General features: G+C 69.6%; 1 protein-coding gene across 3 annotated transcripts in view; it reads left to right on the top strand.

Moving 5' to 3' along the window:
* The first annotated feature begins 259 nt into the window (after positions 1 to 259).
* Positions 260 to 6,000, top strand: part of BCL9L (BCL9 like) — a 29,369-nt gene continuing 23,628 nt past the window's right edge. The window contains exon 1 of one of the 3 annotated variants that reach the window (XM_036423122.2): positions 260 to 1,170. The gene's annotated coding sequence lies outside the window, so the exon portion shown is untranslated. The remainder of the gene's footprint in view (positions 1,171 to 6,000) is intronic. The other 2 variants (XM_045576216.1, XM_036423123.2) reach the window with 2 other exon arrangements.

The following is a 6,000-nucleotide window of genomic DNA, read 5'->3' as shown; positions in this document are numbered from 1 at the left end:
TGTGTGACTGATGTGAGGAGAGTTGTTGGGAGAAGACCAAGGTTTCACTTCCACAAACATTTTCTCAGCACCCACTTCGTGCGAGGATTGAGAAGAAGACACAGTCCATGTCCTCCGGAAGGTCCTGGTCTCCAGGCGAGGACAGGAGATGCCAGTGCGGTGTGGAGGTGGGTGCTGCGAGCAGGAGGGGCCGGCATGTGGGGGTGAGAGTCCAGGCACCCTGTGCCTCCCATCGCGCGGATGGGGCGGGTTCGTCCCCTCTCCCCAGCGGGGAGGCTGTGGGCAGGGGGAGAGGGCGGCAGCCCCTCCCGCCCCCGGCCTCCCGCCAGCCGGCGCGGCGCCGTACCGAGGCAGGCCGCTGGGAGGCCGGCGCGGCGGGCGGACGGGGAGCTCTTATTTTGACAGGGGCCGCGGCTCTGGAATGAAGGCAGGAGCCGCCGGCGCGCCCGGCGCGGAGCGCATTGGGGCCGGAGCGGAGCCAGCGCGGCGGGCCAGGCCCCGGCAGCGCAGCGGAGCCCGGGCAGGCGGCGCGCGCGGAGCCAGAGGCCGGACATGCCCCGGGCGCGGGGCCGCTGCACCCCCGCCGCCGCCCGCCGCCCGCCGGCCCGCCGCCCGCGCGCCCGGGGGCCCCCGCGCCGCGCCGCCCGGGGGCTGCGCCCCGGACCCTCGGCGCGCGGCCAACAATAAGCGCCCAGACAGCTCCCCGCCCGCGCCGCCCCGCCGCCGCGGGGAAAGCGAAAGGAGGAAGCGAAGCGAGGAAGGAAGGAAGGAAGGACGGAAAGAAGGAAGGAGGAAGAAAGGAAGGAAGGAAGGAAGGAAAAAAGGAGGGGAGGAAGGAAGGAGGAGGAAGAGGAGGAGAAGCAGGAGCCGGAGCTGAGCCCTGAGCTTCGGGCAGAGACCCCAGCCCCGGGACCGGGACCGGGACTGAGGGCACGCTCCCCGCCGCCCACGACCATGCCCCGCGCCCGGGAGGCTGGGACCTAGGCGCCCGGCGGCCCGGACACGCTGGCCCCGGCCGGGCCGGTGTGGAGACCCAGGTGCCCGGGATCAAAGGACCGCCTCCTGCGCCCCCCGCGCCTCCGCCTGGCGAGCAGGACCCCGACCCACCCCCCGACCCGGACCTGGTCATGGCGTCCAGCTCCGGCCTGGCGTGAGGATCCCGACCGAGAGGTGAGGGGCGGGCAGGGCCGAGGGCGAAGGTCCTGCCCGGGTCGAGCCGGGGAGGGGGCACATTCGGAGTCTCCTTGCCCTCGGGAACGCACCCCGGGCTGTGTAACGGGCGGGGCGCCCCGGGTCCGTGGCGGTTTCGCTCGGGCCCCCGTCTAGGGGGCAGCCCCGGGCACAGCGGGGAGGGCTCGGGGCAGCGGGGACCCCGCCGCCGGAGCGGAGAACAAGGCCGGCCTGGGGCCAGCTGGAGCGGCCGCCCGCCCGGGGGCTTCTGGGAGTTGTAGTCCCCTCCTCGGCCTCCCCACCCCGTGGGTTCCAGCCTCCCCCCCGTGCCTTAGGGGAGCCTCCCGAAGGAGGTGCATTGGGTTTGGGGATCGCTGGGGTCACCCTCTGCCCCCAAGCACGGCCGGGGGCAGCAGGGCTGTGCCCGGGGTCTCCCAGCCGGGGGTTCTTGGCGGAGAGGGTGGGCGAGCAGAGCTCCTGGAGGTGTCCCCGCCGCTGGGGGAAGCGGCCCGCCGTGGCCGCGGGCATGTGGGGAAGAGGAGGGAGCTCAGGCTGCTCGGGGCGGACTGCGGTCTGCCTGCCCGGGGCTTGCTGAGAGCGTCTGTCCGGGCCGCTGGGATTTGGTCTCCTCTCCCTTCTCCCCTGGGAGCCAGGGGAGCTGCTCCTCGGGGGCTGGGAGGCTGAGGCTGCCTCTCTGGAACAGTGAAGCCAGGATCAGCTTCTGTCTGTCTGTCCAGCTCCCTCCCTCCCTCCCTCCCTCCCTCCCTCCCTTCCTTCCTTCCTCCCTCTGCCCCCCCCCCCCTCCCGCCTGTCGCTGGGGTAGATGTCTGTGTCCTGGCTGGGGGAGCCGCTCGGAGGGGAAGAGTTGCTGTGGGGGAGGGGGCTGCGCCGCTGATCGCCCTGGGAAGGGGCCCACCCGGGAGGCTGCTCCCCTGCGCTGCAGCCCCGGGGCCCAGGCCGCTGCCGGCGGCGTCCGAGTTGGGTGGGCTTCCCCGGCCTCTGCCAGCTCAGCCTTCCCCGGAGCAGCCGCTCCTGGGCTGGGGCAGGAGGCGATTCCATGGCCCCGGGCGAAGGAGGAGTGCTCAGGCCCTGTCTGGTGTCGGCGCTGAGAGAAGCCTGGGGCCGGGGCGGATGGCCGGGGAGGCGGGGGTGAAGGGTCTGGAGTCTGGTGCCAGGGAGGAAGATGCTGCCGCCCAGGGGTGGGGCCTGAAGGCCAGCCTCCTGACCAGCCCTCCAGAGGCTCTGCTCACCTGTGTTGCTCCGGCTGTGGGTGGGGTGGGGCTAATGTTGGGAGGGTTGTGAGGGCCAGGCCGCCTGCACTCTGGGCCCAGAGTCGCTGTGCTCGGGCCGCAGGAGGTGGGCCCTGGAGTCCATACGGAGACTCCGAGTGAGGCCGAGTGCCTGGGGTGGAGAGTCAGTGGCGAGAAACTGCAGAGGCCGGGGAAGGATCGCTGGTCCTCAGAACTGGGCCGGCTCAGCACTGGGGATGTGGGACCTGGTGAACTTGTGCTTGATCTGTGTTGGGCACCCTTGACGTTGGGTAGTTCCTGCCTCGCAGCTTCCGGGTCCCTGGGTGCAGCAGGAGCTCTGGGCCATGAACAGGCAGGGGTAGCATTCTGGGCAGGGGTGGGGGGAGGGAGGGTGGCGGCGGTGTCCACTCAGCAGAGGGTGTAATGCCTGGCACCTGCTTTAGATTAAAGGGGATGCCTGCAAAGAGGGGCTGCCCACCTGGGGGAGGGTCGGGAGGGAGTTCCCTGGAGCCCAGGAGTGGGGGGCAAGGAAAGGACCGGGTTTGCAGGCAATGTCAGCTCTATCAGGAGCCCAAGACGCGGGCTGGGGGCACCCCACACTGCCTTTGGTGCCAAATGCCATCCTAGTGCCAGGGACCGGGGGGGGGAGGCAGCTGTGGGGGCCAGGATGTCTGAGTGAGGGCCTGAGAGGAGGTGGGGCGCTGTGGGGTTCTCACTGCTCTGACACCACGTTTGCTCTTCCTGGGGCGCTCATAGTGAGGTGCTCCGGGGCTGGGCACCCAAGGGAGATGGGGAAAGAGCTTCCCTTCCTTTGGGAGCTGCCTGGGTGCTGGCCCAGAGGGAGCAGGAAGAGGGGATGGCAGCGTGGGAAAGTGGCGGCCAAGCGGGGACAGGCTGGGTGCCTTGGGCACTGAGCCTGTGCCAGGCCTGCTCTCCCTGGGGTGGGGCCGTTCCCGGGACTGGCTCAACCTGTTGAGTGCGCCTGGCTGCGCAAGTTTGGCATCTGCGCCTCTGCCTGCCGCCCTGCCGGCTGCCCGCCCAGGCCACACCGTGGCTGCCGGGGCCTGGGGCGGCGGCCTGGCTGAGGGGCCGCTCGGGCCAGGGCCTGCCCTGGGGCTCGGGGCGGAAGGCCAGTGGCTGAGGAGCTGCTCCCCGCCCGGCAGTGCCCGCTCCCCAGGAGGCGGGAGGGTGGCTTCCTGCCCATCTTCCTCCCCCTCCCCCCGAGGAAGGTCCCAGGGTTCTCCGGGAGCCCACCCACCCTGCCCAGGGTGGGAATTCCCTGACAACCCCCCCCTCTCTGCGCAGGGTGGGCGGTGGGGGTGGAAGCGGTGCCAGGTGCCAGCCTGTGAGTGGGGCAGGGCACAGGAGTTTCTCTGCCCCCATCCCCAGGGGAAGGAAGCCTGCCCGCCTTCCCTGTCCCGCGGGGCCGGCAGAGGCTCCACGGTCCCTTCCCCCTGGCCCTTCCCTCCCTCCCTGCTGGCGGGCACCTGCCTGTGCCCAGCCTGGGCTGTGGCCGGTGGCCGTCTGCACTGGCCCGGCCGCCTCCCGCTTTCCACCCGGCGGGATGGCCCTGGGTCCAGCGTTGTGAAACCAGAACGTTTTGACATCTCTGAGGGCTCTCCACCCCCTCCTCTCTCCCCGCAGCCAGAGCCCGTCCCCGGCCTGGCTCCACGCTGTGCATCGCCAGGGTGCCGTCTGTGTACTCCTCTGTGCATGCACGGGCATGCATGTGAGTGTGTGCCAGCACATGGCCACGTGTGTACTCCTCTGTGCTTGTATGTGAGTGTGCCAGCACATGGCCACGTGTGTACTCCTCTGTGCTTGTATGTGAGTGTGCCAGCACATGGCCACGTGTGTACTCCTCTGTGCTTGTATGTGAGTGCATGTGAGTGTGTGCCAGCACATGGCCACGTGTGTACTCCTGTGTGTGTGTGCTAGCACATGTGTACTCCTCTGTGCATGTGTGTGAGAGTGTGTGCTATCACATGGCCACATGCATACTCGTGTGTGTGTGTGTGTGTGTCTCAGTGTGGGTGTGTTTTGTCAGCCGGCAGCTCTGTGCATAGCCCCCTCTCGTCCCCGAGCCCTCCTGGGCCTTCTCTCTGGGTGCGGAGGCCTCGGTCTGCAGGCGCCATTCCTGGGCGTGGGCGTGGGGTCAGAGGCGCCAGGTGGTGTGGGGGCCGCAGGGTCGGGTGCTCCGAGGAGTGAGCCAGCTGTCTCTGAGGGGCGCGTCGCCGCGCGCACATGGCTGCTCCGCGCCTGCTTCCGCCTTCCCCCGTTCGTGCTGGTGCAGCCACAGGGCCCAGGAAGACGGGCAGCGGGAGGCTCTGGGATGATGGTCCCCGAGCCGGCCTCCCCTCCCTCATGGCACCTAGTGCCCGAGGAGCTGGCGCGACCTCCTCCCCTCTTCCTGTCCGGGCTGCATGGGCCCGGAGGCCGGTGGAGAGGGAGGGCGCCCCCGGCCACTCGCTCTTTGAGGACAAGCAGCAGCTGGACGGCGGGGAGCTTGTGGCTAATGGAAGGCCTGGAGCTGACTTCTCATCCAGCGGCCAAGAGCAGAACAAGACCAGACCTCGTATCCCCAGCCTCACCGAGGACAGAGGGCCTGGATCCTAAGGGGGTGCGGGCCACCCCAGAAATGTGCCGTGTTTGGGGGGGCAGCGGCCATTGCAGTAGATCCTGGGAAATCCGCTTTAAAAAAAATACACGAAACATTTATTGATGTCAGAGATGAAGAGGGAGATAGAAACATCAATGATTAGAATCATTGATCAGTTGCCTCCTGCACGCCCCCCACTGGGGATCAAGCCCACAACCTGGGCGTGTGCCCTTGGCCGGGAGTGAACCCAGAACCCTTTAGTCCACAGGCCGACGCTCTATCTACTGAGCCAAATCGGCCAGGGTGGGAAGTCCTTTGGTTGGAGAGAGAGAGAGAGAGAGAGAGAGAGAGAGAGAGAGAGGAAGAGAGAGAGAGATGATTCTCACAGGTACCCTGATCGGGGATCAAACCTGAAGCCTTGGCACCTCGGGACGATGCCCTGGACAACCGAGCTACGGGCCAGGCCTGGGCAGTCCGCGGAGTGCGGCCTCAGCCTCCCTCCCCCGCTGCAGAGCGCTCCGCGGAGGGCGGTGCCGGGAGTGAGGACGGCAGTGTCCTGGGCATGGGCCGTGGGCAGGGAACGCCCGCACCCCCTGTGCCATCCTGGGGTCTCAGGCCCTGGCATCTCCCCTGGCCAATCAGTGAGGAAGAAGAGGCCTGGGCAGGGGCCGTGGGGGGGCGGGGGCCGTGGGGGGGCAGCAGGGGGGCAGGGGCCGTGAGGGGGGCGGGGGCAGTGGGGGGGCGGGGGCAGTGGGGGGGCAGGGGCCGTGGGGGGGCAGTGGGAGGAGCAGGGGCAGTGGGGGGGCGGGGGCAGTGGGGGGGCGGGGGCAGTGGGGGGGCAGGGGCCGTGGGGGGGGCAGGGGCCGTGGGGGGGGCAGGGGCCGTGGGGGGGCAGTGGGAGGAGCAGGGGCAGTGAGGTGGGCAGAGGCAGTGGGGGGGCAGTGGGAGGAGCAGGGGCAGTGGGGGGCGGGGGCAGTGGGG

Source organism: Pipistrellus kuhlii, unplaced genomic scaffold, assembly GCF_014108245.1.
Source record: "Pipistrellus kuhlii isolate mPipKuh1 unplaced genomic scaffold, mPipKuh1.p scaffold_m20_p_77, whole genome shotgun sequence".
In the NCBI taxonomy this organism is placed as follows: domain Eukaryota; kingdom Metazoa; phylum Chordata; class Mammalia; order Chiroptera; family Vespertilionidae; genus Pipistrellus; species Pipistrellus kuhlii.
The sequence above is the reverse complement of the archived record's forward strand: the minus strand, read 5'-3'. Positions and strand labels throughout refer to the sequence as shown.